This window comes from Ascaphus truei, chromosome 1 (genome assembly GCF_040206685.1).
Source record: "Ascaphus truei isolate aAscTru1 chromosome 1, aAscTru1.hap1, whole genome shotgun sequence".
NCBI classification, from domain to species: domain Eukaryota; kingdom Metazoa; phylum Chordata; class Amphibia; order Anura; family Ascaphidae; genus Ascaphus; species Ascaphus truei.
Genome location: NC_134483.1, coordinates 408597843 through 408607842, shown reverse-complemented (window position 1 = coordinate 408607842; position 10000 = coordinate 408597843). Strand labels below are relative to the sequence as shown.

Below are 10000 nucleotides of genomic sequence, written 5' to 3'. Positions count from 1 at the left end.
GGTGTCAGTCCAAACAGCACAGGACCCGGATCATAGAGCCCCACAGTGACACTTCGAGCGTAATGTAACCGCTAGCACCGTCACAGAAGATGTCCACCGCTCTTCCGTCATATATAAGCGGAATATATGGCTGACAAATGTCCCACAATAAATTGGAATATGCAATTGAACAGTGTAAAACACTAATCCTACGTGTTTCGTAGCTGAAACACTACTTCATCAGGGAATAGTGTCTAATGGAGTAGCCCCACTCAAAAAAATGTAATTACTGAAATAGAATACCGATTCAATTCTCCTGTAAAATATGTAACACCATAAAACCAAACCAAAAAAAAGTGTGAGTGTCATCTCACAATCACAGGCATTCATGGCTGTATGGCTGTATGGCTGTATGGCTGTATGGCTGTATGGCTGTATGGCTGTATGGCTGTATGGCACCAAGCCCATGGTTCTGGGCAAGCACTGACAATATTTGAATGGTTGATTTTGGACAAGTACATTTCACCAGTTTGTATATAAAATGACATGTCTGAGAAATGCCTTTTGAATTATGTCCATTTATGGCAAATATATTATAGATTACAATACTTGTCAAATCGCACTACCTACAAGGAAAACTTCCTGGTCTTAAGCAAAAATGTATATTTTCTTCTGTTGACTCAGAAAATAATTCCTTGACTTCAGTTCAAGTATATGGGAGTTTAAAAATCTCCCCTATTTTCATCTAAAATGTCCCTAAAATAAGGTTTCAAATGTTGGCCAAATATGTACTGTGCCATACTCGAATACACATTGTGTGATTTAACTGTGGGGCACAGCAGTGATTCCAGAACCTAAGCAACCAATTATTAGCCATATTTTAGAAAAGTGCATCCAGCATTTTGCAAACATGCCATTTCTTCCATGTAAAACAGTGTTTTTCAAACTCATCAAGGAACTCCCAGCAATGTCACATTTTAGGAATGACCAAGTCATTAAAATGAGAAGGCATTACAATTACTTCCTGTATTGCTTGGTTATCCCCAAAATATGGCCTGGTAGTGGTTGAGGAGAGTGCTGACGGGGTTACATTGGTGGTTTTCAACAAAGCATTGCAGGCCCGACTGGCAACAAAGGCTTAATGTTTCTAGCCGTTTCAAATGTATTGCTGCAAGTATCACAGATAGAATAAAATCTTGCCGCACAGGCAAGTGCACAAAAACCCTGCATCTGCTGCGCTTCCCTGCCTCTATTTTGCTGGGCATTTTTACAGTCTGACAACTTTTTTTTATATGCCATCAATCAAAATCTTTAACTCTTGCCCTGTAATCATTTTTGCGCACGTGTTGGTGTGTGTCCTGTTACCCTTACTGATAAATCATTGCCTATGAGTGCAATGCAAATGCTGGCCCTTCTTACAGTGCAAGGATAAGGTCCCAAAGAGTTGGATTATCAGAGAAGAATTGAAACACCAGGTTAATAAGAGAAGGGGACACCACACACACACACACACACACACACACACACACACACACACACTTGTGACCATCAGCATTACAGCCCTATCTAACAGACAATGCCATTCTATATAGGCAGCAAGTACCCTCTAAACTGCTTGGCACCACCCAGTTACAGCCTGGTTTATATGCAAATGTTGCGATGTTGAGCCATACTCTTAGAAACAATCATGCCACAATCAAGACCAAGCCATACACATCAAATCAACAGAAATGGCTTTTTATACGTTAAGCTTCAGTGTAAAATGGGATTGTAAAACAAAGCAAACGATTAAACTGGTGGGGTTAAAATGTTATGAAAACAAAAATACATCAAGTAATTATGCTTTATTTAAAATTGTATTTATTAAAAAATTATAATTTACTAATCTAATTGAAAGAATTAGGTTTTCTATACACACATTTTTATTTAAAAAGTTGTTGGTTGCCTCCCAGTTCTAAACAGTCATGTTTTAGGTTACCCGTACGTTACTTTTACTGCAAGGGGGTGGGAGAGCTGGCGTCTAAAGATAAAGGAGATTTTTGGTAAATGGTGAAGGTGCAGAAATAAATGACCCACTCTGCTACTGTGTAATTACACTGGCTGAGATTGTAACAATCTATCACATGAAGGAGGGTGACACTGCGCTAAAGGGTTAGTCAAAGGAGATAGCCTTTGACTAACTACTGGACCCCGACGATCGATACCGCACAGATATTGTACTCCTAGAAACAATTGGAAGTAAAAAAAATAAAAAAAAATAAGTTGCAAGATGGTTTTATTTCCTCTCAGATACTGATCAAAACCTTACATTGACCTCACTCTGAAATGTGATGCTGTCTATAAGGGTATCCAAAATGATTATTTTTTTCCTCCTGTAATGCTTTTTTGTAACATTTTTTTACCACATAAAAACTCTAATTAATAGTCTCTATTCCTCTCTGTGGATTCTAGAAAGACTGCTAGCGTACAAATGTATTGGTGCTTGGGCTTATATATCTGTGAAATACAAGGTGCCTTATGGCCAAACGTCTGATGCACAAAACCCATGCAAATCCAGACAGAGGAGAAACGGATATATACATCTTCAAATAATGAACAAATGGAAATAAAACCAGTGGATACAAAATCATGTTACAGACTGAAATAGCCTGTTAGAGTATAGTGTGTTATGCATAAAACATGATATGAGAAAGGAAAATACTGTACTAAGGAGGATTGTGTAACCTTTAACTGGAGGGGACTTTAACCCCCTAGTATGGAAGGCTACTCAATACCATCAGCACAATCCACATAAGACTCCTCTTTATCAGTTGCTATTATTTACAAATTTGGAACAGCTACAGGTTTTAGTCAAGCGTGGCCTTCAAACAATGCTCTACCACCCAACACAGCAATGAAGAAATGGGGATCTTTGGTACCTTGGGATGTCACGTATTTAGGAACCAATGATCATCCTGCCCTTTTAAGTCCGTTTGCAGACAAAGTGCTGGATCTCTGTGCCTTTGTCAGCCCACCAGGCTAGGACAATTTTGTGATGTTAGCAAGCATTCATGGCAATTGTTAGGCATGCTAAAATATATACAGCCGTTCAATGTTCCTTTTCATTGAAATAAGATTAGATTTCTACATTATGTAAATGCCATGTATTATAATAAAAAAAAAATGAAATATGACAAAATGGACCTTGTGAAAATTCAATGCAGATTGTTTCTTTTATTGCCATTCTTAACAAGGTGCAACAATACCCGAGAGCCAACATAAAACCAAAAACATTTGTAAAGAATTTAACCATCTGTCTTAAACAGAAGCAATGCAATATTTTATTTATGTGGTTGCATTTGTTTATCTGGAAGATGAGATTTATTTTTCTATAGCGCCTCTGAATGGGGAAGTATCTGTCAATCATCTGTTCCCTCTACCTTTATAAAATAAAAGGGTATGCTGCACTCAATGAAAAAAATACATACAGTTTTACCGGTGCTGCTGGTTCAAGGAGTACCTGTCAGGTGTATTCCAGGGCAATACTAAGGAAAAGAAAGATCCAACGCTCTACGGTTTTCTAAATGAAGCTAATTTATTGTGCCACACAACGTTTCGACCAATAGGTCTTTCTCAAGTGACTAGACATGAAACAACTGAGGATAAGACAAGTATATATATATATATATATATATATATATATATATATATATATATATATATATATATATATATATATATATATATATATATATATATACCCCCAACCAACGACAATACAACAGGTGAAAACAGGTGAAAACAGGTAAAAAAATAAAAAAATCACCCCAGCTGACCCCAATCCGTCTCCCCTGATTAGTCTGATCAACATGCTTATTCCTTTCAGTTTGTGAGAGCTCAGTTCCGGTTTTGCGTGTCAGCGACATCATCTCAGCTCCTGATTGGCCTCCTTTGTGTCCCTTGTCTTCTGCGCATGCGTTATCAGCTCTTGCGTTCCAGCGTCCTCTTCTTCCATGAGCCGGAACGCAGAAGAAGAGGATGCTGGAACGCAAGCGCTGATAACGCATGCACAGAAGACAAGGGACACAAAGGAGTCCAATCAGGAGCTGAGATGATGTCGCTGACACGCAAAACTGGAACTGAGCTCTCACAAACTGAAAGGAATAAGCATGTTGATCAGACTAATCAGGGGAGACGGATTGGGGTCAGCTGGGGTGATTTTTTACCTGTTTTCACCTGTTGTATTGTATTTGGTTGGGGGTATATATACTGGGCTTATCCTCAGTTGTTTCATACCTAGTCACTTGAGAAAGACCTATTGGTCGAAACGTTGTGTGGCACAATAAATTAGCTTCATTTAGAAAACCATAGAGCGAGCGTTGGATCTTTCTTTCCCTCTACCTTTATCCCACCATGTCCTTATCAGACAGATAATAAAGATGAGGGGGAGAGAGGAGTGCTTTGCCTGTGCAAACTCATGTTTAACACTGTAACATCACTCAACAAGCAGCAACTAGAGGAAATCAAACCACTCCTACGTCTCACCTAGTTGACAAATGTAAAATATCTCTGAAAAGATTTTGCACAGATGAAAGATCCCAGTAGCATCTTTCATATCAGAAACCTACTGATTACAGTGTGTGTGTGTGTGTGTGTGTGTGTGTGTGGTGTGTGTGGTGTGTGTGGTGTGTGTGGTGTGTGTGGTGTGTGTGGTGTGTGTGTGGTGTGTGTGTGGTGTGTGTGTGGTGTGTGTGTGGTGTGTGTGTGGTGTGTGTGTGGTGTGTGTGTGGTGTGTGTGTGTGGTGTGTGTGTGGTGTGTGTGTGGTGTGTGTGTGGTGTGTGGTGTGTGTGTGTGAAAAAGCAATACAAACATCTCCATAATTACTACATTTTAATCTACGAATTTCAATGTATTCTATTTAAAATCTAAAGATTTTGTGATGTTCATCTTTATTTTAAGTAGGTTCTCAAGTTAAAAACGGAGACCGAAATTGTTATGCAGTGTAAGTGTGAAGGTACAATACTTAGATTTGTGCTAGAGCAGGTAACATTTATTATTTGAGATATTCCTCGCTCTGAGAAAAATACAGCATGCTACAAATTGTTGGATTTTAAATTAACCCTCCCCCTCAAAGAATAATAAATATTTATTTATCTATATCAAGTCACCCAGCTTTATGGACTTATTCTATATTCTCCAAAACAGCCGATTGGGAAATTTTCAGGTTAAATTCGTTATTGAAGTCCATGTAATATTTCGGCTGAAAATTTGCTTTGATGGAATAGAATAAACCCCTTAATCCATTAACACAGGTAAATATTAAATATACCGTTGATCCTAGGGTTAAGATCTCAGATCTGTTCCTGCTCTACCTCCGTGGCGTGTATTCAGTCTTCCCCCTATAAGTGACCCACCAAAAAGGAACTCTTGATTCAAGTGAGGGCTGTATATTGGCAGACAATGCATCAAGTTGGGTCACTTCTTTCCCACTCTCTGGCTGTCCCCAAATGGGATTATACATTGGTAAGTGCGTTAAACATCCCCATGCAGCTGGTCACGTTGGCTACAAAAGCATTATGTATGTTCCTCTGTATGCTTTTTATTACTTACTGTGTAGTTGCGTATAGACATTTTAATGGCAAACGTGGAGATGAAATGATAGAGAGCGCACACATGCTAATCAGCTCACAGACTGCCTGAAATGTCAATTGTATTTTTGGAAAATCAAAGCTAGCATGCTCACCTCACAAAGACAGGCCCCTATATTAAAGAGAAAGGGGTATGGGGAGAAGAGAGAAAGGGGTATGGGGAGAAGAGAGAAAGGGGTATGGGGAGAAGAGAGAAAGGGGTATGGGGAGAAGAGAGAAAGGGGTATGGGGAGAAGAGAGAAAGGGGTATGGGGAGAAGAGAGAAAGGGGGAGGGGGAGAAGAGAGAAAGGGGGAGGGGGAGAAGAGAGAAAGGGGGAGGGAGAGAAGAGAGAAAGGGGGAGGGAGGGAGAGGAAGGAGAGAAGAGAAAGAGGGGAGAAGCGAGAAGGGGGAGGGGAGAAGAGAAGCGAGAAGGAGAGGGAGAGAAGAGAGAAGGAGAGGGAGAGAAGAGAGAAGGAGAGGGAGAGAAGAGAGAAGGAGAGGGAGAGAAGAGAGAAGGAGAGGGAGAGAAGAGAGAAGGAGAGGGAGAGAAGAGAGAAGGAGAGAAGAGAGAAGGAGAGGGAGAGAAGAGAGAAGGAGAGGGAGAGAAGAGAGAAGGAGAGGGAGAGAAGAGAGAAGGAGAGGGAGAGAAGAGAGAAGGAGAGGGAGAGAAGAGAGAAGGAGAGAAGAGAGAAGAGAGAAGGAGAGGGAGAGAAGAGAGAAGGAGAGGGAGAGAAGAGAGAAGGAGAGGGAGAGAAGAGAGAAGGAGAGGGAGAGAAGAGAGAAGGAGAGGGAGAGAAGAGAGAAGGGGAGGGAGCGCAACAGAAGGGGAGGGAGCGCGACAGAAGGGGAGGGAGCGCGACAGAAGGGGAGGGAGCGCGACAGAAGGGGAGGGATCGTGACAGATGGGGAGGGATCGCGACAGAAGGGGAGGGAGCGCGACAGAAGGGGAGGGAGCGCGACAGAAGGGGAGGGAGCGCGACAGAAGGGGAGGGAGCGCGACAGATGGGGAGGGAGCGCGACAGAAGGGGAAGGAGCGCGACAGAAGGGGAGGGAGCGCGACAGAAGGGGAGGGAGCGCGACAGAAGCGAGAGAAAGAGAGAGAAGGGGAGGGAGCGCGACAGAAGCGGGGGAGAGAAAGAGAGAGAAAGAGAGAGAAGGGGAGAGAGACATTTGCTCTTCACCAATAGTTCCCTCTCCTTTCCGGTACTCCTCCTGCGGCGCTAAATTGTTTTGCTGATCTGACCCCTTACATAGGGGGTTACAGAACAAACATCAGAGGGGTCAGGATGTAAAAAAAGTTTGTAAACCAAAAGAGATCTCTTCTTGCCCTTTCTTTACATGGTTTTTAATTGTTAAAACTGGTCGCTCCATTCAGGAGATAAGCATTTGAAATAAAGTGTCTGTGAGGTCAAAATTGAGATCTTGTCAGAGATTACATTTTTTCCCCCTTAACGTTCAAAGAAATAAAAATAAACATACCCAGGGTGCAAATTACTAACATTAAACTCATGGCTTCTGGGGGTATTCCAACCAATTTAGAGAAAAGCCATTAAAAATGAATAAACATAGAAAGGTTGTTTGAGCTTTCCAAATAATGACTGCAGTTAAAATAAGAAATACTTCAATGGGCCAACTCAAAAAGCATCTACAAAATGAAGCAAATGTACAGTATATTTCACTAAATAAAAAAATGGATATTGAGTTTTTGATATGGTCACGTAGGGTTTTCCCCCACAAGATCCTACTTAGGGCAGAAATACATTCTTCTGTCACCATGAAAATGGCGTCTCTCTCAACAGCATGACATTTATAAAGGCTTTTACGCGCAAATCACCACAAATCTTACCAATGTTGACCGTTTCACCATGCAGGATGCAGCATTTAAAGTTTAAAGGATGCTTAAAAACTGCAAAGCTTGGGAGTGGAATGAGCTGCAGACTACATTGTTTTATTACAAAAAGTCTAGCCATAGAGGTCAAAATACAGATCATAAACATATCTTTCTGACTAAATGAAAGTAAGGGCGATTAAAACAAAAAGAAAAAAGTTAAAAAAAAAATCTATTAGGATGTTTATACTAGTCCTCAACGTCCATTTAAATAGGGTCCAAAGTGAGGATGTTTTGATTTATCTCTGTGAAAAATATGGCAAGCTTTATCAGATCTATATCCCCCAGCTAGCTACGCACTTGACATCTTGTTGGCATTCCTTTTAATCTCAACAACTCTTAATGTTTATGCTCCAAAATGTAAATGTTATCGTAAATGATTTTCTAACTAAATTCTTTTAAATCCTGTCTGGTACAAAACACATTAATTTTCCTTTGGCAACACAGTGGTGTGGCTTTTCTGTTTAGTGTAAAGGATTAACTCACTTCACTGCAGAGATGACAGTAAGGCATTGCAGGACACTTAGCACTGAAAGGGTTAACTTCATGTGGATTTACATCATAGATGACCTGTTTCCAGAACCTTATGGTAAATTATAACTCGGTGCATAGGTATTCAAAGCAGTTTTGTACTGGATCTACCAGTATTTAAAGAAACACATTGCTACTGACAAACTGTATAATCACATTAAAAATAGATTAGCCCCTCACTTCATGTCAGAAAGTAAAACAAATGAACCGACAATGTGAATAACATACTAAGTTGATCTTGCAACAGGCTCTCTCAGCCTTATGAGTAACTAGAGACAACCCAGGAGAAAGAGAAAAATAAACGTATAGTGCGGTGTGAAATCCATGCCTGTGAACGGTCTGATGCAATGCTTTTGACCTTCTTTAATGGATAGGTAATTCAAGGTTCAGGATTAACATCCTGTATCGAGGAATACTATGCAAGATCTCAGAACTATGAACTATAATAGAATGCCAGCACACACCTGAAACGTGGTTGCCCCAATATGCAAGGGGTTTTAGCAGTACCCTGGGGGTTTTGGCAGTTCACCTAAACATCATTTGAAAAGTCCGAAAAAGCTGGATTAAACACTGCCATGAATTGTCCATATTTTATTTTATTTTTAGTTAGACATACAAAAGGAAGCATTTATGCATGGTAACAGACCTACATACTTGGAGTGGGTGGGAGTGTTAAGGACACCAGTGACTACTCAGATTGGGGTGTTTCAGTTGGCTAAGGGCAGTAACTTAACTTTAACTACCCAAGAAGAACTTTACCTTTTCTACTCACTGAAATGACATGAACTAGTATTTTATTGTATACCATGGAAATAACAACGATCCCGCCAACTACAACTGATTTGCACGGTTAACAGACATTTAAATGGCACTCCCTTTGCATACGTTCCCAGCTATACTTACTGTATTTATATATACTGTTGCGGCCGCCTTTATTCTCCTACTTACCCGGATAAATGCGGGGATTTTCTCTGTTTTTTTCGCGCGGCGGCCGCATCATCAGATAAGCGCTAATGGCGCTTATCACAGAAAGAGCCCGCGGCGCGGGAAACCCGACGGAAAAAAGCCACGCGCCGCGCGTTTTTAAAAATCCTCCCGCCGTGGCTGCCGCAGGAGGATAAAGACGGCCTCCACTGTACCTTGTAACACCATGCATAGGCTCAAAACAATAGGAGATGGGGTCTTTTTAATTTTTTTTAGAAAAATGCCAGGAGAACACTTAAAAGTATAGAAAAGGAAAAAAGCAAATACTTCTCAGTAGTACGGGTGCAAGTGGAATAACAGGGCACATCAACCAGTCCAAAGCATGTAGAATATAGAAAATCTATTTAAATTTATTTAACACGTGGCAGTCACATATAACAGGAGCAAGCTTGAGAAAGGACGTGAGGTCTGAAACGTTGTTCCTGTTATGTGACTGCCACATGGGGTAAATAAATTCTATTCTACTATTTGGAGAGTGCTGCGGAATATGTATGTGTATACACCCACACATCTACACACATACACACATACACACATACACACATACACACATACACACATACACACATACACGAAAGTTTGTTAACACCAATGATAATTACGGAAATTCCAGTCTTTTCTTAAATACATATCTCATAGGGTTTATATTAACCAATTCCATGTCTTTTGAAACAAAATGATATATGAATTAGACAAACAAGGAGTAATTCAGAGCCATGGTGTGTGCAAAAAATAAGTGAAACCCTGGTTTTATCAGCTAAATGAAAGGGGATAATTAGAATCGGGTGTTTAAATAATTAGGTAGATCTTCAGGGGTGCGTTTGGGAGGCCCCACCCTATATAAAGATCAGGGACTTTGTGAGTTTGGTCTTCATCATAAAGGTGTGTGGAAACATGTCATGATCAAAAGAAATCTCTGAGAACCTCAGAAAAGCAGTTATTGGTGCTCACCAGTCTAGAAAGGGTTACACAACCATTTCGAAGGATTTGGGGCTTCACCAATGTACTA

General features: G+C 40.5%; 1 protein-coding gene across 1 annotated transcript in view; it reads right to left on the bottom strand.

The window, feature by feature from the left end:
* Positions 1-10000, bottom strand: part of LRBA (LPS responsive beige-like anchor protein) — a 608431-nt gene that overhangs the window by 321047 nt on the left and 277384 nt on the right. The gene's annotated exons all lie outside the window — the stretch shown is intronic.